At 44.5% G+C, this 21140-nt stretch overlaps 1 protein-coding gene across 4 annotated transcripts in view; it reads right to left on the bottom strand.

The window, feature by feature from the left end:
- CREB1 (cAMP responsive element binding protein 1) overlaps positions 1 to 20241 on the bottom strand; it is a 69378-nt gene extending 49137 nt beyond the window's left edge. For 3 of the 4 annotated variants that reach the window (XM_044302700.1, XM_044302699.1, XM_044302702.1), the window contains exon 1: positions 20087 to 20241. The gene's annotated coding sequence lies outside the window, so the exon portion shown is untranslated. Of the gene's footprint in view, positions 1 to 1889; positions 1988 to 20086 lie in introns of all 4 variants that reach the window. The other variant, XM_044302701.1, reaches the window with a different exon arrangement.
- Positions 20242 to 21140: the final 899 nt, after the last annotated feature.

The following is a 21140-nucleotide window of genomic DNA, read 5'->3' as shown; positions in this document are numbered from 1 at the left end:
TCCCAGAGTGGGACAAAAAATAAACTGAAAGTAAAAAAAATATAAAAATTCAACCACATCCTGTTCCCAAAATAAAGTAAAAAATAAAATAAAATTGGAAACAAACAAAAGAAAAGTAGACATGTTAGGTATCGGTCCCTAAGACGATCGCAAAAAAAAAATATGGAGACACTAGAACATGATTATTTTTATTCAAAAATGCTGTTATTGTGGAATTTACTGTGTTCATCTGACAGGTTAGATGGGTCAAAAATGCTTTATTGTATGAAACTAAAACAACCAAATTCACATAGTCATATTTCGTACTGTCGCGTCCGTAACAACCTGCTCTATAAAAATAGCACATGATCTAACCTGTCAGATGAACACTGTAAATAACAAAAAAAAAATACCTTGCCTCACAAAAAGTATAATATAGAGCAACCAAAAATCATATGTACCCTAAAATAGTACCAAAAAAACTGCCACCTTATCCCATAGTTTCCAAAATGGGGTCATTATATTAGGGGGGGGGGGGGGGGTTTCTACTCTAGAGGTGCTTCAGGAGGTCTTCAAATGTGACATGGCAGCTTAAAATTATCCCAGTGAAATCTGCTTTTCAAAAAACACATTGCGTTCCTTTCCTTCTGAGCAATGCTGTCTCCCCATACAGCAGTTTACAACCACATATGGGGCGTTTATGTAAACTACAGAATCAGGGCAATAAATATTGAGTTTTGTTTGGCAGTTAAGGCTACTTTCACACCTGCGTTAGGTGCGGATCCATCATGAAATGATGTCCAGCTGTGTGCAGTCCAAGTGTCACATGATCTGTCATTACATATACACACCTTTTTTGAAAGGCCCCAGAGGCTGCAACACCTAAGCGAGAGGCATCACTAACCAAACACTGCCATGAAGACCAAGGAACTCTCCAAAGTAAGGGACAATATTGTTGACAAGTACAGGGTCAGGGTTAGGTTATTAAAAAAAAATATCTTTGATGATCCCCAGGAGCACCATCAAATCTATCATAACCAAATGGAAAGAACATGGCACAACAGCAAACCTGCCAAGAGACGGCCGCACACCAAAACTCACTGACCAGGCAAGGAGGGCATTAATCAGAGAGACAGCACAGAGAGCTAAGATAACCCTGGAGGAGCTGCACAGTTCCACAGCAGAGACAGGAGTATCTGAACATAGGACAACAATAAGCCGCACGCTCCATAGAGTTGGAGCTTTATGGCAGAGTGGCCAGAAGAAAGTCATTACTTTCAGCTAAAAACAAAAAGGCACGTTGTGAGTTTGTGAAAAGGCATGTGGGAGACTCCCAAAATTTATGGAGGAAGGTGCTCTGGTCTGACGAGACTAAAATGTAACTTTTCGGCCAAAGAAAACACTATGTCTGGTGCAAACATACATACCACATCACCCAAAGAACACCATACCCACAATGAAACATGGTGGTGGCAGCATCATGCTGTGGGGATGCAGGAAAATGACCCCAAACACACTGCTAAAGCAACACTTGAGTGGTTTAAGGGGAAACAAGCAAATGTGTTGGAATGGCCTAGTCACAGCCCAGATCTCAATCCAATAGAAAATCTGTGGTCAGACTTAAAGATTGCTGTTCACAAGCGCAAACCATCCAACTTGAAGGAGCTGGAGCAGTTTTGCAAGGAGGAATGGGCAAAAATGCTAGTGGTAAGATGTGGCAACTGCTCATAAAGACTTATCCAAAGCGACTTGGAGCTGTGATTGCCGCAAAAGGTGGCTCTACAAAGTTTTGACTTTAGGGGGTGAATAGTTATGCACATTGACTTTCTGTTATTTTGCCCTATTTGTTTGTTTCACAATAAAAATAAATAAAGTGGGCATGTTCTGTAAACTGAAGTGCCAACACTTACGGGCTAGAAGACTGTAGCCTTTAAAGGGTCCGTACTCATCCAAGTGAAAAGCAACTTTGGGTAGTAGTATGATGAAAAGCAACCAGTTAGGTTAAAATCTGTATTCATGGGAAAGATAGATATAATGTTAAACACTGACAGTAATAGCATTTTCAAAGTTTCTTTATTTATTTATTTTTTCCCTAAGGAGACTGGTAAAATAACATTTAAACTTGCCTTCCTGTGCTCCTCAAATTTAGCGCTGGCAGGATGCAGCCAGTGACTAATGTGGCTGCAGGTGCCGTCCCGTATACTGCTGCAGCAAATCACTGGCCTCAGTAGTGTAAGGTGCAAATGATTTGCTGTACCGGTATATGCAATGTTGCTGGCCGCAGCCACAAGAATACATCACTGGCTGCTGTCCAGGGAAAATGACAGAGTTGTGGCACTGAATCAGAGGGAGTGCAGGTAAGTTTTAGGGTCTGGCTACACAAAAAAAGGTACAGCTATAGTGGGGTCTGTTGGGTCCTGCAAACAATGGTATTTTGGCCTTTTTTGGGGGGATGGAATCTGCAACGGAAGCTCCTGTCAGAACCTCCACCACAGATGTGGAAGAAGCTTAAGTGTTTTTATTATTTTATCTTCTAATCATTATTGCCTTGTAAAATCTGAAAACTCAGTTAATATAGCAATAACCGTATAATTTACATAAATTATACCCACATCCACTTTTATGACCCATCCTGAAGATAGGCCTTCAATATTGGAAACCGGACAACTCCTTTAGAGGACCATATTGGAAACCGGACAACTCCTTTAGAGGACCATATTGGAAACCGGACAACTCCTTTAGAGGACCATATTGGAAACCGGACAACTCCTTTAGAGGACCATATTGGAAACCGGACAACTCCTTTAGAGGACCATATTGGAAACCGGACAACCCCTTTAGGAGGACCATATTGGAAACCGGACAAACCCTTTAGGAGGACCATATTGGAAACCGGACAAACCCTTTAGAGGACCGGACAACCCTCCTGACCTGCCTGTTTTAACAGCTACATGCAGTCCCCATGTAATAGTTCCAGAGCAACTATTCTTATGACTATGTTGTGTCATTGCATTATTATTGAAGTTACAAATGAATTGCGAGCAGTCTGCAATAAGTGTACAAAGGGTGGTAACAAATTGGGGATTGGGGGGGGGGGGGGCGGTGTACCTCCAGTCTGAAAATGGTAGCACTGATTAGATAGAGTGCAGCTACACCCCACCCCCAACTAGTTACCACCCCTCTGTACCCCTACTGCAGACTGCTAGCAATTCATTCATAACGTCTAGTAGAAATAACACAGGAATGGCACAACATAAGGCCATAAGAATAGACGCCCCAGAGTTGTTATTCCATTGGGAATGCATGAAGCTATTAAAACAGGCATGTCAAGAGTGGTGAGGTCCTCTTTAAAAGGGGTTCTTCAGGAATTAAGAAAATAAAAATACCTAAATATTACTTTACAATAATTATATTCCAAAATACCTTTCATTAGTTATAATGGTTCATTTTGTCTGGGGAAAAATCATTAGGAGAAATAAAATGGCTGCCGTCCTATCAGGGCTGTGGAGTCGGAGTCAATTTTGGGTACCTGGAGTCAGAGTCAGCAAAAAATGAACCGACTCCGACTCCTACTAAATTTAAATTGGAATAAAAAATAAATAAAAAAAAGCAAGTTTAAATGTCCGAATTCATAAACAGTTATAATTAATGACTTCTCTACTGTAAGAATAAAGGCCAATGCATGCAGTGCCTCACGTAACCGCAAAACAAACGCGTTCAGTGAGGTGAAGAAGCATGCTTTTCATATGCTTCACTATATGGCACGCAATGCACAATTAGGAGTGGCAATACATATACTTTCCATTGTGTTGTGTTCTGATGTTACAGGGAACACAATGCCCATGGTTTACCGAGCCTCTCACTGATAAGGGATTAAGTAAATATGTGTTTTGCAGGACTAGAGACACTTGTATAAGTGAAGGGAATGGAGGGTCAATAGTTCAAGACTGAAGCTGTAAACCATTGGAAAAACTGCTGTCATTCAGCTAAGGCTATAAAACGTGTAAACTCAGAATGTTATCTTAACCTTTAAACATGACTATGGGATTCTTCTAGGGAAATCATGTTTTAAAATAAATGTCCCTTCCTGGATCCTCCCACTGCCCCATCTTCAGCAGAAGATCAGCACACAAAGGAGAAGGCAGCAGCTTCTGCCCAACTACCTCTCTGTGCTAGAAGAGCTTAGAAGAACTTCTTTCTTTCCTTCAAGGAATGTATAAAATACATTCGCATATTAAATACAGAGGAGTCGGGGAGTCGGAAGTACAAAAAACTGAGGAGTCGGAGCATTTATCTACCGACTCCACAGCCCTGCGTCCTATTAGTACACACAAAACCTATCCTAATCACACTGCAGGACAAGTTACTTCACAACACTGATGTAAAGATCTGCCTCATCCTCCTCTCTGCTCTGCTTGTCAGAGATTATGATCCTGAATACAGATAATAAGATCTTCTGCTGAATCTCTGTGGGAATGGAGTTCATGAGGAGACATGAAGTACAGAGAGGATGGACAGGACAGACTGTGGTAAAGTGGGGCTGTGGTAATGGAGACTGCATACAGGTGCTGCTGCTCCTTAGCCACATCCCCACTGTACGTCATGTCTCCTCATGAACTCCATTCCGACAGAGATTTAGCTGAAGATCACATTAAACTGTATTCAGGATAATAATCTCTGACAAGCAGAGCAGAGAGGAGGATGAGGCAGATCTTTACATCAGTGTTAGACCTCATGCACACGACCGTTGTGTGCATCCGTGTCCGTTGTGCCGTTTTCCGTGATTTTCTGCGGACTCATTGACTTTCAATGGGTCAGTTGAAAACTCGGAAAATGCATCGTTGTTCATCCGCGGCCGTGATCCGTGTTTCCTGTCAGCCCAAAAAATATGACCTGTCCTATTTTTTTGACGGACAACGGTTCACGGACCCATTTAAGTCAACGGGTCCGTGAAAAAACACGGATGCACACAAGATTGTCATCCGCATCAGTGATCTGTAGGCTACTTTCATACAGACGGATCCGAAGATCCGTCTGCATAAAAGCTTTTTCAGATCTAAGTTTTCACTTCGTGAAAACTCAGCTCCGACAGTATATTCTAACACAGAGGCGTTCCCATGGTGATGGGGGACGCTTCAAGTTAGAATATACTACGAACTGTGTACATGACTGCCCCCTGGCAGCACCCAATCTCTTACAGGGGGCTGTGATCCGCACAATTAACCCCTCAGGTGCCGCACAGTAGAGGAGAGGAGGGGAGGGGGGGGGGGGGGGGGGGCGCCGCACCGGCCACCAATGAAATTAATACAGTAGAGGGAGAGAGGGGCCGCACTGGCCACCAATGAATGTAATACAGGTCTGCCCCCTGCTGCCTAGCAGCCCCTGATCTCTTACAGGGGGCTATGATATGCACAATTAACCCCTCGGGTGCCGCACATGAGGGGTTAATTGTGTGGATCACAGCCCCATGTAAGAGATTGGGTGCTGCCAGGCAGCAGTCATGTACACAGTTCTTAGTATATTCTAACTTGAAGCGTCCCCATCACCATGGGAACGCCTCTGTGTTAGAATATACTGTCGGATCTGAGTTTTCACGATGTAACTCAAATCCGATGGTATATTCTAACATAGAGGCGTTCCCATGGTGATGGGGACGCTTCAAGTTAAAATTTACCCTGACTTAACATTGAAAGTCAATGGGGGACGGATCAGTTTGCAATTGCACATATTGTGTCAACGTCAAATGGATCCGTCCCCATTGACTTGCATTGCAAGTCAGGACGGATCTGTTTGGCTCCGCACGGCCAGGCGGACACCAAAACGACTTTTTCCTTCATGTCCGTGGAGCCTCCAAAAATCAAGGAAGACCCACGGAAGAAAAAACAGACACGGATCACAGAACAATGGAAACAGTTTTTGCGGACCGCAAAAATAAATAAAAAATCTGTGTGAATGAGGCCTTAGGAAGTAACTACTCCTCTTGTGCGATTTATGACTTTGGTTTTTACAGCATTTACTGTACGGCAAACCTGTTACCATCATTCTCTGGTTGCGAACGATTACAGAAATACCACATTTAATACTTCAAAAAAAAAATAAGTTTTTTTTGTTCTTTGAATCGCCTTATTCTGAGCCCCATAACTTTTTTTTTCTTTACAACTAGAGTTTTAATCACTCTTTAGTAAAAAAAAAAAATATGTTGGTAGGTGAAGAAAAAAAAAAAAGCATTTGCATTTCATACTGTATAAATAATTTTAGGTTGAGCATTTTGGGATATGACAATGCAAATTATCTTTATAATTTTTTTTAATGGCAACAAGCGGGTGATTAGAATTTTAGATTATATTTTTAAAATGCATGTAAAATGCAATTGTCTTATTGCTTCTTCTATGGATTGCAATAATTTAAAGCAAATGGCATTAATCTCGCTTCAGCACATGGCATTAATCATGTAGACAAAGTTAAAGGGGTTGTCTGGGTTTCATGCTCCGATGCTGCCCCTTGCCCTGTGCTGAGGCAAGGGCTTTTACTTTACCTCTGCTGACATACCAGGTCTCAGCGTGGATATGCTAAGTGGAGGCTGCGTCCATCAATGCACCATAGTTTTCAATCAAAAAAGCACTTAGGTTTCATGTAATATAATGTTCAAAGACCCTTATTAGAGACCCTCGGGATATTACTATAAATTTTTCCTATGGTCTTGTTAGACCAACAAATCCCTGTAGGGGTCGCTAACTAATATTTAAATAATTTATAAACTTATCTTTATTAATATCAACCTACGACTTACAAATACAGACTTGTTTAAAATTATCAAGGTGCAGTGAGATGATATAGGGTTAATATGTATGCTAATTATCTCTTAGCTATATTGGGATATTCCCTTCTACCTATAGGGTGCGCTAGTGAGGCACATATAATTATACACTTTAAGAAAATCTCTTGGAAAAAATGTTTTATATATTTTTTTTGTATTTTGTATATATTTATTATGTTTTTTTTTTTCCAATGACAGACCGGTCCTTTCTTTATCAACAACCTTTATGTTTTACAAGTTGTTGATCCACTGCACATGGGTGACGAGTACACTGTGTATTGCAGTCTATATTGCCACGTCATATTGCCAGGACGGCTTACTCGATGTCGCACCTATCAGATATCCCCAGGAGCGGCGGTCACCTATGACGTGGAAGAGAAGGAGGGCACGCAGCACACGCTTGCTGCGGCTGGTGTCACGTGGAGACCGTGCACACATGGGGGGCAGAGTATGGGCGTGGAGGAAGCACATCAGAGGGCAGACACTACGCTGAAAGGCCACTGCTTCTGTCAATAGGAGAGGAAGATACAATGTTGATAGAAGCGCAGGGATGGGCGGCACCTTTACACTCATAAAAGGAGTTACCTGTGGGCGTGTGCACGTCTATACGCACATCCCCTGACGAAGCCACAGTGGCGAAACATGTCGGGAGGGGTGTAACAGTGTAGCATTTCACATTTTAAACAGGGACAGTGAGAGATCGAGGGGGCTATAATGAAGGCACAGTGTTATTAATCTTTAGTTACAAAGTACAAGGGAGTTTGACCGAGTCCATCTAGCTACTGCACAGGGTCAGTTTAGCAAATGTATAGTGACAACAGGGAGTAGCAACTTGTATTGCAAATGAGCATTTAGTAGATAGTGAGTGCACAGGTAGTGCACAAGTGACGACAGTCAGCAGCAATCCATGCTGCAGTTGAACACCCAGTAATTACACCGTACTACAGGGGGGCACCCATTAATAAATTGAGTAAAAGACTCAGACTACAACTATGGCTACCTCTTAATAGGAGTATAGAAGGATGGTGCCATCTGGAGGTTGCATGCACGGATAGACTGCAATACACAGTGTACTCGTCACCCCTGTATCCCATGTGCAGTGGATCAACAACTTGTAAAACATAAAGGTTGTTGATAAAGAAAGGACCGGTCTGTCATTGGAAAAAAAAAAAAACATAATAAATATATACAAAAAATATATAAAAATTTTTTTTTCAAGAGGTTTTCTTAGGCTACTTTCACACTAGAGTTCGATCGGATCCGTTCTGAACGGATCCGCTCATATTAATGCAGACGGTGGCTCCGTTCAGAACGGATCCGTCTGCATTATATCTTAGAAATTTTTTCTAAGTGTGCAAGTAGCCTGAGCGGATCCGTTCAGACTTTACATTGAAAGTCAATGGGGGACGGATCCGCTTGAAGATTGAGCCATATGGTGTCATCTTCAAGCGGATCCGTCCCCATTGACTTACATTGTAAGTCGGAACGGATCCGCTCGCCTCCGCACGGCCAGGCGGACACCCGAACGCTGCTTGCAGCGTTCAGGTGTCCGCTCACTGAGTGGAGCCTGAGCGCTGGCAGACGGATGCATTCTCAGTGGATCCGCCTCCACTGAGAATGCATTAGGGCCAGACGGCTGCGTTCAGGGCCACTTGTGAGCCCCTTCAAACGGAGCTCATGAGCGGACACCTGAACGCAGGTGTGAAAGGAGCCTTAAAGTGTATAATTATATGTGCCTCACTAGCGCACCCTATAGGTAGAAGGGAATATCCCAATATAGCTAAGAGATAATTAGCATACATATTAACCCTATATCATCTCACTGCACCTTGATAATTTTAAACAAGTCTGTGTTTGTAAGTCGTAGGTTGATATTAATAAAGATAAGTTTATAAATTATTTAAATATTAGTTAGCGACCCCTACAGGGATTTGTTGGTCTAACAAGACCATAGGAAAAATGTATAGGCTTCATGTACATACAGTTTTTTTTTTTAGGTGTGGGGGGGGATTTGGACAAAGTGGCCACACTACATTTCTTCCAGAGGAGTAAAAATACTCCAGAAAAATATAGAAAATGATCTATTCTTGTCTGTATTGCGAACGTGAATAGGCATTTCTACAATAGTGCAGGGCGCACGCGGCTGGGATCCATGGTTTGCCGATCACAAAACATTTACGGTTGTGAGCATGAGGCCCCATATGAATGACTTTTTTTTTTTTTAAAGAGAGTAAGATTGCCTGTTTATGACACCTGTACAGGCAATACTGTGATCTCAGAGAGAGCTTGTCAAAAACAATTCCATGAATTTCTACTAGTTTATTTTAGTTCCCCACCCCCATCCTTCACCAAAAGAGAAGTCAATGGAAAAGATCCTGTATGGGGAAAAAGGTACAATAGAGCATTCTGGGGGGGAATGGCAAAAAACAAAAAACTTGCTGACTTTCAACAAGCATCTGGCAGCAGCAATTCTGACCAAAAGAAAAAGCCATGATAAACACTGCACCATTTCTCCCTGAAATGGCAGTGTGTCAAATCACCCAAAAAGGGGGTTTCCTACAAGCATCTTGTGGCACACACCATAAACACTAATTATTAGTGGATGAGCCAAGTGCACCCCAGCAAATCATTAGAACAGACCTGTCCTAGCCACAGGCACCAGTACAGCCTGCTCTCCATTATCGCTCTATTAGCACAACTGCAATCAATTGGCAGGGTGCACCTGCAAGGTCTCCTCTAGGCCCCTTTACACAGGCAAGATCTCAGCCAGATAATCTCTTGTCATGTATCATGATTAATACAGGGGAGGCAGAGGCAAACAGCAGTATCAGAACCATACAGATATTTGTATGGTTGTTACAGAAAAGTCAGACAGAGGTACACGGCAGTATCAATCATGATAATGCTGTGCGCTTCCTAAGTTCAGAACGCACCATCCCTCTCACACAACATGCAATTCCCACAAGGGACACGCTCGTTTGAAAGAGCCCTAAGTTATGGTTTACTGGCAGCAGATTGTGCCGTCTAAGCACGCTTTGCTGCCAACAAACAATTATTCTGTATGGGGAATTGGAAATGCAGAGGTCTCCACTGATGAGCAGACAATCGCCTGCTGAGTTGTATGGGGTAAAGGGGCCTTATCGCTTGCAGCTGTGCATCCCATATGTGGAGGTACAGTAATATACTGGAACATTTATCTTCATAAACTACAAAAATTAGAAACAATTTACGCTGTAGAATAACAATAATTGATTTTATTCAATATACATTACATGGACGGTACACTAATAATAAGTAGCAGTGTATAGTATAACACAGGGATTATGACTGATGCTATAACCGGGGTCGCACCCATCCCAACGCAGGTTTCGATGCGCCTTCGTCCAGGGGTCTGTGCTATAACACAATACACACCATTTGCCTACAGTCAGTGCCAGAGACTCGTAGACAGTTTATAAGAGTGGCTTCACACAAAGGTTTCAGTGGTGATGTTAGTGGCTTTTTTTTTTTGCACCGTTGCTTTTTGGTGCGTTCTGAGGCAACATCAGTTCTAGTTGTTAGCTGAAAGACTATGGGACATAATACCTTTTTTCTACTGTGGCTCTTTGGTTCTCTGGCAGAAGTAGTGCTATAGTTTTCCAAAACAGTAATAATACTCCTCAGCATTTTCGAGGAGAATTTTCAGCCAAGGACATGAACGAAATACTTGGTTTATTTTCTGGCCATAACTTTTTTATTTTTCTGTCCTATGTAGCCATATAAGAGATTGTTTTAGATGGGTAAATTGTATTTTTAGTGACACCATTTTGGGGTAACTTAAGTTTTATTACAAATTTCGGGTGGTACTCGGGGGTGGGGGTTACACCACAGCTGCAGTGCCGAAGGTTGCCGATCCCTGCACTAGAGACAGTATGGAGACGAGCGATAGCATAGCGATCACTACTCCCCATGCTGCGGAGGAAATTGCTGCATTTAATAGAGTCGGTCTCTGTAAGGGCTCTTTCACACTTGCGTTCTTTTCTTCCGGCATAGAGTTCCGTCGTCGGGGCTGTATGCTGGAAGAATCCTGATCAGGATTATCCCAATGCATTCTGAATGGAGAAAAATCCGTTCAGGATGCATCAGGATGTCTTCAGTTCAGGACCGGAACGTTTTTTGGCCGGAGAAAATACCGCAGCATGCTGCGCTTTTTGCTCCGGCCAAAAATCCTGAACACTTGCCGCAAGGCCGGATCCGAAATTAATGCCCATTGAAAGGCATTGATCCGGATTTAAGCTAAACGTCGTTTCGGCGCATTGCCGGATCCGACGTTTAGCTTTTTCTGAATGGTTACCATGACTGCCGGGACGCTAAAGTCCTGGCAGCCATGGTAAAGTGTAGTGGGGAGCAGTATACTTACAGTCCGTGCGGCTCCCGGGGCGCTTCAAAGTGACGTCAGGGAGCCCCACGCGCATGTGTGAAGTGATCGCATAGCATGTCATCCATGCGCATGGGGCGCTCTGACGTCATTCTGGAGCGCCCCGGGAGCCGCACGGACTGTAAGTATGCTGCTCCCCACTACTACTATGGCAACCAGGACTTTAATAGCGTCCTGGCTGCCATAGTAACACTGAACGCATTTTGAAGACGGATCCGTCTTCAAATGCTTTCAGTTCACTTGCGTTTTTCCGGATCCGGCGTGTAATTCTGGCAAGTGGAGTACACGCCGGATCAGGACAACGCAAGTGTGAAAGAGGCCTTAGCTAGCAAGCGATTGCGCTCCCACACAACAGTCGCTCTCTGGGCACAGAACATTTTTCTAAAACCACTAAGGCTAGTTTCATAAATCTGTATGTCTACATATTAGAAGTTCTCTGGTCCGGAGCACAGTATTAGCTCAGTGTTCTGTTCTGTCCCTTGGTCACAGACAGAGGAACAGACTTTACAGAGGCTGCTCCAGATCACTGCGGGAGTCCAGCACTGAATGAAAAGGTGCTCCCGCTGTAACAGCTGGGATAAGGCTACTTTCACACTAGCGTTCGGGCGGATCCATTCTGAACGGATCCGCTCATAATAATGCAGACGGAGGCTCCGTTCAGAACGGATCCGTCTGCATTATATTAGCAAAAAAAAAAGCTAAGTGTGAAAATAGCCTGGGACGGATCCGTCCAGACTTTCAATGTAAAGTCAATGGGGGACGGATCCGCTTGAAGATTGAGCCACATTGTGGCATCTTCAAACGGATCCGTCCCCATTGACTTACATTGAAAGTCTGGACGGATCCGCACGCCTCCGAACGGCCAGGCGGACACCCGAACGCTGCAAGCAGCGTTCAGCTGTCCGCCTGTCCGTGCGGAGGCGAGCGGAGCGGAGGCTGAACGCCGCCAGACTGATGCAGTCTGAGCGGATCCGCCTCCATTCAGACTGCATCAGGGCTGGACGGCTGCGTTCGGGTCCGCTCGTGAGCTCCTTCAAACGGAGCTCACGAACGGAAACCCGAACGCTGGTGTGAAAGTAGCCTAACTCTGATCCCTGCCGCTGTCAAATTGGTCTTTATTAAAAATATGGAACCCTGAGATGCTCTAGTAGCAGCCTGTGGATTTTTTTTGTCTTTTCCGTCATCTGGGGAGCAGACAAGCTCCTTATCTCTGCTCTCTGACACTATAAACACTCATTATAGCTCAATCTTATTTTACTGATAAGAATATGGCTTAAATAAGTGTTTATGACCCCTTAGTAGTTTAGAGATAAGGGTTATTAGATAACAGGCACAAAGTGAAATTACCAGTCACACAGAAAAACTGTTAACCCTTTGTGACAGATTAGCTCAATATTTTTTAATAAAGGCTAATTGAAAATATGATTTTTAGCCAAAAATGGCAATTATAAACAAAAATTGCCCCCCGAAGGTGTCCATAGCTTTTAACTCCCTACATACTGCAGTCAATAGCAACAACAGCATCTAGCTAGTTAGGGAGCTCTTTCTGTCCACAATGGCTCCCCATGAATGGAACTGCTGATGTGATAGGTATTTTGAACACAATGGGAGTCATGTAGGAGTTTTTTGCCAGTCTCTGATATTCCATGCTGCAGGATGCCCCCAATACGCGATAAGGCGCAGACCTGCTGTGACACTTATGGGTTGGCTCACACTTATTGGGGGCACTTTAATACTTTATTGGTGCCTTTTTCACAGGAAAGCCTCTTTTGCACTATAGATACTGCAGACTATAGCACTGAAACTGTGGACTGACCTTCTACTGCACAGGATCGCACATACAATGGACCAGTCACATGGGACGTAGAGGCCAGTCTGTGTGCATATTTACTCCAGCCTCTGACCGGAGCAGATTTCAATTGAAATTTACGTGGTGTAAATGTTAGTGAATATTCATGGACTGATGGTAATGCCCCCATCACTCCCCAGTGTTGAGGGTGACAAAACATTTAGGCACATGGTTGCTTAAAAAGTCACAAAATGGCCCTTGCAAATTATCTATGCCAGGAACTACGGTAAGGAGTCATAATAAATGATCCCAAGATTTATAATAAAATGCCCTCGCTCCCTATGGTGTCCACTATTCTAAGCAAAGCTGAATGTCCCACTACAGTATGCAGAAAGTACTGGTGTGCCATATTACAAGCGAGAGTGCTCCGTTTACCTGTGTGCATCTTCCCCGTTATCCCTTTCTGCTCATGAATGTATTCATTAGGGGTGCACCGAAATTTCGGCCACCGAAAATATCGGCCGAAAATAGCGGGGAGGAGGAGCTGGGGGCCGGTGCGTTCACTGTGCTCCGGCCCCCAGCTCCAGTAGTTATAAAATGTGTGCAATTAATAAGGATTCTATTCATGAGGCCCCCTCTGCAGTAGAACATTCAATATAGCCACATCCTACTCACAGGGTTGTTATCTTAATGCTGGCCGGCCGGGCAGACGAGCGGCAGCGTCATGACTGACGTCACATACCTGCGCCGCCTCCTTCATTCAGAAAGTAGGCCGGGCACATGACGTCAGTCGTGACGCTGCCGCTCATCTTAATGCTGGCCGGCCGGGCAGACAACAGCCCTGTGAGTAGGATGTGGCTATATTGAATGTTCTACTGCAGAGGGGGCCTCATGAATAGAATCCTTATTAATTGTACAACATTTTATAACTACTGGAGCTGGGGGCCGGAGCACAGTGAACGCACCGGCCCCAGCTCCTCCAGTCCCTCCCCGCTATTTTCTATTAATTGTACACATTTTATAATAACTAGTCTGTACTGGAGCGGCAATGGGGGGGGGGGGGGTTCTGTGGATGGCACTGTAATGGGGTGGGTGGGGTTCTGTGGATGGCACTGTTATGGGGGGGTGGGGGTCTGTGGATGGCACTGTTATGGGGGGGTGGGGGTCTGTGGATGGCACTGTTATGGGGGGGTGGGTCTGTGGATGGCACTGTTATGGGGGGGTGGGGGTCTGTGGATGGCACTGTTATGGGGTGGGTGGGGGGTCTGTGGATGGCACTGTTATGGGGTGGGTAATATGATTTATTAAATTCATGAAAAAGAATTATTAATAAAATCATTTAAAAAAAAAAGTATTTTAAAAGTATTTGGGCAAAAAGGCAGTTTCGGTCAAGGGGTATCCTGAATTTTCATTTCGGTGCACCCCTAGTATTCATACCTGCCAAGCAGACAGCACATGGTGATGCACAGAAGTCATCCTAACAGTTTATATGATTTATTGGTGGCTGTGTTCCAGCAGCCCATTTTCACCACAAGTAGAGACTTTTTATTAATCACCCTATATATTGTTTTTTAGTTTACATTCCATGTAATGCTGGCCTTGCATAGGTACTGCGTGACAGTAATCTCCCCTATGAACATGCGTGTTTACCATCATACAGAAGGGGATGGGGGGGCTGCTAAAAACCACTATCAGCAGGAGCACATGTCAGCAGAGCAAAAGGTTGAGTTTCAAAATCAAATATACTTCTATCAGACGATAGTCGGGCTGTCACCATACATATATTTGCCTGTCATTGAAATCTGCCACTAGTTGCCTAATGTTTATGGCCAATCAGGGATCCTTTGAGGCAGACCCCAAACTCACATGGCTGAACTTGCGGAGGGAAGCACACTTACCTTGCTGGGTTCAGGCCCCTTCGCTCCTGGTCGCCGTATCAAAATTTGGTCCGACACGGGTCATGTGGCCGCTGAGGTGACGTGTTGCTCATTTGGAAAGTTGTGGCTCCTTCAGTCAATATGACCCATGTCAAAGTAGATGGTGACAGAGGGAGACCAGGGAGGGGTTGCGCAAAAGAGCCATAAGCCAGCGGTGGGAGGCAGCCTCCACAGGTCCAGTTACATGGTTTGAGGTCTGTCTGAAAGGCCTCCAGGTGTGAATAGCCCTTGTAAAGGCTATGTACACCTTAGAAAGCAATTTTTGTTTATTTTACTCATTTTTGGCTAAAAATCTTATTTTCAATTGACCTTTATTCAAAATATTGAGCAGTTATGTTACAAAGTGTTAACTGTTTCTAGCTGTGTGACTGGTACTTTCACTTTGTGCAGGTCATCTAATAACCCTCTTCTCTAAACTACTAAGAGGTCATAAACACTTATTTAAGCCACAGTCTTATCAGTAAGATAAGAACTGAGCTATAATGAGCGATTATAATGTCAGAGAGCAAAGATAAGGAGTCCGTCTGCTCCTGGTCTGACGGAAAAGGCAGGAAATCCAAAGGGCATGTCAGCTCTGTACAGAATAAAAGTGCCATATTTTTAATAAAGACCAATGTAAAAAAAAAAATTATGCAATAATAATGCCCCCAAAGGTGTACATAGCCTTCAAGGTTTGACTGACCATCTAATATGTATGGTTCAGGTCCAACATATATGCTTGGCCAGGCAGTGTGCGCATGGATATGGGAGGAGGAGAGAGTCGTTGGCCAAACAAGGCATCTCTTGTACGGCCAGCTTTAGAAAGCTTTCTTCCAGTTTGTACATCTGTCCTCTTGCGTTATAAAGAGAGGAGAGCAAGCTTCATGGGACTTAAGGTCCCTTTGGACAGGACAATTCAGCAGGCAATTGTCAGAAAGGAACTGCTCCGTCCCAACAATCGCCTTCTCGTCAGTAAAGAAGACTGCTGCTATAACATACAGCAATCTCCTCCACAGTATGGGGAGGAGTGATCGCTAATGCCATCGCTTGTCCTCATACCGACTCGTTTGCCAGCAGCAGAGCACAATATACTACTGGCAAACAAATATTTATGTGCCTGCATAAATGATTCAATTACCTGATGACTAAACATTTCGCTCATTCATCGGCGGCACCATTACACTGCCAGATAACCAATAATGAGCGTTCCTAAGAACACTAGTTAGCATATATCTGGCTGTCGGCCCGTGTAAAGGGACCTTTACAACTTGATGAACGAGACCAAAGGCCAGTCCTGTGCATACTGGAAGCCCTTTACGAGCAGGCCTACATTAGCGATTTCAGAAAGTCGTTTTCTGAATGAGTTGTCAGCCAAGGTTGGTCTGTGAAGGTTGTCCTCTTATGAAAAAAATAAAAATAAAAAATTTGTCGTGTTAAAACAAACAAAAAAGGTCTAGGGTTTTCATAGATGCAGACCTTATGTTCAGCATGACTGAAAAATACAACAGCAGATCTACTATTCACTGAATATCTGCCCTCGGCCAGGTGCCATAAAAAGGCTGCAGTAGTTGGTGGAAAATTGTCTAAACTGGACTTCTTAGCTGATTTACTACATGGTAGCCTGCTTTTTTTGTGTGTTTTCCTTTTATGACCTCTAAGATTATAATTGGTAAGGCTACTTTCACACTTGCGTTGTTGGTTTCTGGTATTGAGATTCGGCAGAGGATCACAATGCCGGAAAAAACAAAACAAAACATTGCAATTAGTACTCAGGCATTCTGAATAGACAGATCTGTTCAGGATGTCTTCCGTTTTGTGACCGGACGCAGTCGCTAGTCAGACCTGCCCGTCTGTGTATACGGTAAATGAAAAACTCCAATCTATACACAAGACGTATTCCCTGGAGGGCACAGTAATACACATCGCAATCTGGCAAATCACAGGAATGTCCGGAACAGCCTCAACCTACAGAAATACCTTTCCCGCCTAACAGAAAGTAATACACAGATACAAAAAGAAAACCAAGACGGTTGCTTTGAACTTTATTGCAAAATAAAAAAAGAATTAAGTGCGGGGTTAATAAACTAAACACAGGCGATTTATGATAACCGCCTAAAAGACAAACTGTCTGTTGTCCGTAGCAACCAACAGAACAGCAGAATATGAACTAAAATGCTGTGCAGCGACAGGTCAGTTTTCATAAATCTCCCCAAGCAGTGGACATCAGAACGTTTTCCATACACTGGCATCACCGCAATAGAGTTTCTAAAATAATAAATTAAAGGGGTTATCCGGAAATGTGATATTGATGACCCACCCTTCGCTCCATGAGCTCTTAGACCTCATAGGCCAGTGACATCACCGTACATGCCACACGTCCTAGGGGCAGCTCAGTTGTGAATGGGCCTGCGCAGCAATACGGTTCTCTTTCAGGACTGGATTTCAAACAGTTTTTGAATATTTGACTAAACTGCTTTCCCCAGAGCCCACAATGCATATGGGCAGAACAGTGGATCAGTGGTTAGCACTGGGGTCCTATGTTCAAAGTTTGTATGTTCTCCCCCACACTCCAAAGATACTGATAGGGACCTTAGATTGTGCCCCCCCACCAGGGACAGCATGATGCTAAGGTCTATAAAGAGCTGAGGAATATAGTAGCGCTATATAAGTGCATAAAATAAATCTGAAACCTTACCCGGGACTGCACATTTTAAAGGGCAATGCAGGACTTTTTTTGCCCAACAACGGATCTGACGGAAACTGCTCAAACGGATGCCAAAAGTGCGTAACTGACTCAGGATCTGTTTTTTGTATAGGATACTCTTTTCCTACTGACGCATCAGAAGAACTGAGAAATAATGGTGCTGTGAGCCCGCCCTAAGGCTGCTATCACACAGGTCTCTCCTGGCGTTCTTTGCTGTAAAAATGCCAGCTCCAGATGCGAGGCTACTTTCACACCGGCATTCGGTGCGGATCCGTCTTGTAGCTGCACCGATAACGCAAACGCTTGTATCCGTTTGCATTATTCTTTCAAAAAAAAAAAAAAGTCTAAGTCAAAACAGAAAGTTAACGGGGGAAGGAACAGTTTTCTATTGTGTCAGTGAAAACAGATCCGTCCCCATTGCCTTACATCGCCATTGCCAGGTGGACACCAAAAACCTGCAAGCAGCGTTTCAGTGTCCGCATCCAGAGCGGAATGGAGACAGAACGCAGCCAAACTGATCCTTATCCATTCAGAATGCACTGGGGCTGAACTGATCCGTTTTGGACCGCTAGTGAGAGCCCTGAACGGATCTCACAAACTGAAACCAAAACACCAGTGTGAAAGTAGCCTTAGCTCAAAGTCTACGGGAAATCTGAAGTGTCAGACACACAAGCCCCCAGTGTTTTGGTCATTAGGGGGTTTTCTTTGTCCTTTTAAACTACACATGCTGTAGCTTTTAGGGGGGTGGGTGCATTTCCAGGCTCTCTGACAACACCTCTATAGGGGGAAAATGCCATGAAGAAAACGCTAGTGGTAAGACATACTGGGGGACCTAGCAAACTGGCTTATTTACCCTCAGCAACCAGATTCCACCTATCATTTCCCAAAGGAGCTGTGAGATACGAACGCATTGATAAGCCACTACAGAGTGCCTCCATGGGGTTTCGTGCCTCCACACTGCAAACAACTAGTACATGCAATCCTTTTTTGCGGTGCAGACAGGTGACTGACCCATTCAAGTTGGATGGGCCTAGATCCGTCTGCTGAATCCGCACGGATATTGCCCGTGCATTGGGGACAGCAGATTGCGGCTGTGTGCATGAGGCCTTACTTGTGCAAAAACTGCTGGAGCCAAATTCACGTGTAAGGACGCCAAGCAGTGGTAAAACACCAGCTCCAGATGTCAGCCGAGGGTCTATGGGAAAGTTGGGATACAGGTCACCAAAAACTGTTTTTTTATATATTTCTTTTAAAAAACACAGTGCAGCATATCATGTTTTCAGATCACCTTGTCTATGTGACAAGGAAAACCCTAGGGGACACACTGCAAAAAAATGCTGAAAAAATAAAAAGAAAAAGATACGCTGGAAAACCCCCAGAAAAAAAAAAAAAAAATACATGTGTTTATTTCAAAGCATACCCCCTCCACCCAAAAAATAAAATACCAGTGCAAATGTATGCATGTACCCTAACCGCTATATAGCCGACCAGCTACCCCTTCCAATGTCTACCGCCATCCAACAGATTGGATATGTCCAAATCCAACCACCTGATCCTCATCTCCTCAGACAGCAGTGAAGTTATGACACCATATAAATGAGGGGGGGGGGGCACATCTCCATTTCATTTCCCGTTCTTACGGAGTATCAGAAGAACAGTATACGGATCCAGTCTGTCAGTTAGACATTTTGCAGCCGTTTTAGCCATTGCTGTACTTTTTTTTCTAGTCTAAAACAAAGGATCTCCGACGGAAAATGCTCAAACGGATACAAAATGCCCATAACTGCACCATGCTATGAGTGGGCAAGGAGATGACACCTATAGAAAGCAACCCAAAGGCTTCCCCTACATCACTGGAGGCGATCTGTCGCACAAGAATCGCACACAGACGCTGCAGCACAACACGTTTATTGATGGCCATACTACAGGCGAGATCACATCCCTGAGGTCAGGAGAAATGCAGATCACCAGGGGCAGATTGTGGTGAATTCTGATTTTACATCACAGAACAAAAAATAAAAAATAATGCAAAACCAGAAATGACCAAACCTGGCCCTGGCAATGTGAGCCCAGGAGCTGACACTCACTCGCAGGCGGGAGCAGGAGAACACGCTGAAAGGGCTCCGGTTGGGAGCAGTGCCGCTGCAGGCAGAGGTCTGGAGCCCTCCGGTGCCCCCCGTGTACACCCCCGGTTCAGGCCGCCGCCGGCCGCCATTATCCTTTGTTCCGCGGCTCCGGCCCCAGCCTTCCTCGCTCAGCACGGGGCAGCGGCCGCACGCGCACGAATTTACACCAATCCATCGCGGGAGGAAAAAAAAAATAAGAGAACAAATGCCGGGAAAAGGGTCGGTAAAAGGCGGCGAGCCTGCGGGAGTGTGCCCTTATGTTTAGGAGGAGAGCCCGGTGCTGCGGCCTGCTCCACGTCTCTCCTCCAGCCTCTCCCTCTCCTCCTCCTTCCTCTTACCGGGTTACACTGCCTCTCCTCCGTCACTGCTTTCGTTCGCGGCTGGGATCTCGCTGGGCTTTTTTTATTCTCTTCCCCACCACGTAACACACCGCGTCAAACTACACCTCCGCCGCGTCACTGTGCTGTTCGCTCCTCTCTCTCCTTCCTCTGCTGCTGGGCGGTTTCTTCTTTTTTTTTTTTTTTTTTTTTCTTTTTTTTTCCCTCTCTGTCTATGTCGGGCGTGGCATTGTGCGGCGGGCTCTGCTTTGACAGGACGTCTGCCTTGCCACAGCAGCGTCGGCAGCCAATCAGCGGGAGGGGCGGGTTTTAGGGCGCCTATCCCGCATGCGCGCTGCTGCTTTGGGGCCGGAAGTAAACTGGGGTTCCCGCTTGTTGTGTGACAGGGAGTTGGTGTGGAGCTGGATGGTTCTCTAGTCCTAGGGATAGCTTGTGTTTTGTGTGTGCGATTTCCATCGGTCCTGGTAGTCTGGTGTGGAGGGGAGCGGCTGTCTGCCGAGTACCCGGCGTCCTTGTCACCTTCTGCTGAACGTCCAGTGCGGCGGGCACCGACATATGGCACTTGTCAGACATGCTGCTTCCTCTCGTCATAACGCCCCACATGGGACCTACTAAAAGGAATGACAGAATGGAATGCACATACACTATAACAGGAAAGTGGAATGCCTATAGAGAATAATGGGAATGTAACATTTGTCATATCTAATAATTATTTAGCAGGCTTACTCTCCAAATTCAGTGGGATTATTTAATGTTCAGATTAAGTGGAATTACCACTGTTTTCTGCAGAATGATGAGGGTGAATGACACAAAGGAAAGCCCATAGACTATAATGGGAAGTAAACTATGAGCTCATTTGCAGGTAAATCTGTGTTATGTAGGAGATTAACCTTTATGCAAGTGTACCCTGGGTGGAGTAGCACATTGTAAAATGAAAATTACCTTGGATTATAACCATTTTCTATAGAATGCAAAGAAGATGGAATGCCCATAAACTATAGTGGGAATTAAAATGTGACTTGGTGCCTGAACCATTCAACATATCAAATAAATC

This window comes from Bufo gargarizans, chromosome 8 (genome assembly GCF_014858855.1).
Source record: "Bufo gargarizans isolate SCDJY-AF-19 chromosome 8, ASM1485885v1, whole genome shotgun sequence".
Classification (NCBI taxonomy): domain Eukaryota; kingdom Metazoa; phylum Chordata; class Amphibia; order Anura; family Bufonidae; genus Bufo; species Bufo gargarizans.
Note: the sequence above shows the minus strand (reverse complement) of the source record. Positions and strands in the feature narration are given on the sequence as shown.